This window comes from Microtus ochrogaster, linkage group LG3 (assembly GCF_000317375.1).
Source record: "Microtus ochrogaster isolate Prairie Vole_2 linkage group LG3, MicOch1.0, whole genome shotgun sequence".
Classification (NCBI taxonomy): domain Eukaryota; kingdom Metazoa; phylum Chordata; class Mammalia; order Rodentia; family Cricetidae; genus Microtus; species Microtus ochrogaster.
In genome coordinates, this window is record NC_022029.1 from 47,988,602 (window position 1) to 47,990,474 (window position 1,873).

Consider the following 1,873-nt stretch of genomic DNA (forward strand, 5'->3'; position numbering starts at 1 on the left):
GATGACTACCTGGACTAAGAATAGATCAATAGCATATTGTGTGCTGGGGCTGCTGTCATGAGTACATGAAACTGCGCTTGAGTGAAAACTGAGAGTTATATCAAGTATGTTTCTGAAATAAAATGAAATTTAAACATCATGGTGGTGAGCAGGATCATGCTTCCTCATCAGAGCCCAGGGCAGTTCATTCTGGACCTGTGTGTGGCCTGGTTGTTGATGGACAACAAGAAGATCCACATGCATGCTCATGGTGATTTTCCACAGGCTCCAAGGAGAAAACCAGATCCATCTGCTGCCTGTGGTGCCTGGCAGATGGGTACTATTATGGTGAGCAAATGTATGGTATGATATGAAAGCGAGAGGTATATTGTTTCATGTGCTGTGGACAGAGACATACCTGAAGAGGTGAACATGGGCAGGAACAGGCTAATGTGGCTTGATTGACACCCAGGGCCATGGTGAGGTCTGTGCCTGTTTTGCTGCAGGAACCATGTCTAGGTTCATGGCTTGGTGCATACATGGTTTGTGTTGTCATCCATGGCTCCTGATTCCACCAAAGCCCTAGAGGATTGGGCTGTATAGAATTGACCTTGCCCCTCACTGACTGCAACACTATGGAGAAAGAACACCTACTGAAGCACTGAGGAGAGAGAGGCCTAAAGCTCCCCGTGACATCACAATAGAGATGACCTTATGTGCATGGGCATGAGAATGGGAGAGCAAGTCAAGCCTGTCATGTGGTGAAGGAAAGACTCTTCCCCATTCCACTAGCCAACTACAGCAGTTGAGGGAGGACCAAAACCAACAATGATAGCTTATGCTGGAGTGGATGTAGAGAAAGAGGAACACTTTTCATTGCTGGTGGGAGTGCAAACTTGTACAACCACTCTGGAAATCAGTATGGTGATTTCTCAGAAAACTGGGAATCAACCTACCTTAAGACCCACAATACCACCCTTGGGCATATACCTAAAAGATGCTCAATCATGCTACAAGGACATATGTTCAACCATTTTCATTTGTAATGATTTGTTTTGCATTTAAATATATGGTCTGTTCTAGAAAATTTTCTTTATAATGCAGAGTAAAATTGTATTATTTCATATTTGCATAGACTGTTCTGCAAGCATTTTTAAGTCCATTTGATATGTGAGGTCAATTAATTCTGATTGTTTCTCTGTATATTTTTCTTTGCAAGACATCCTGTCTATTGGATATTAAATTCACCTACTCTTAATGGATTGGTGTTAATCTGTGTCTTTTAAAACAGATTTTTAAAAAAATTGTCTTACTTTTGTGTACATATATTTAGGGCAGCAATGTCTTCTTGGTTAACTGCTCCCTTGATCAGAAAGCAGTTTCTTTCTTTATTTCTGTTGATCAGTTTTAGTTCCAAGTCTATTATTGTAGCTGTTTGGATGGTGATGCCTCATTTTGTTCTGGTTACATTTGATTGGAGTACTTTTGTCTATCCATTTACTCTAAGGTGGTGCCTATCTCCGTAGTTAGATCTTTTTCTTGTTGGCAAGAAATAGATTTTGTTTCTTAATCCATTCAGTAACTCTCTGTCTTTTGAGTGGAGAATTGAGGCCATTTGTGCCTGAATTGCTACTGAAATGTGTGTGCTAGTTCTGGCCATCATGTTGTTGATTTTTGTTGTGTTCTCAGTGGTCTTTGTAGTAGGAGGCTGTTTTTTTTTTGTTCCCAGCTGCCCAGCCCAGAAATAATCATACAGAAACCATATTATTTGTAATACTGTTTGGTCAATAGCTTAAGCATATTTCTGGCCAACTCTTATATCCTAGACTAACCCATCTCCATTAATCTGTGTATCACCATGTGGTTGTGACTGTGGCTTACTGGGTAAAGTTCT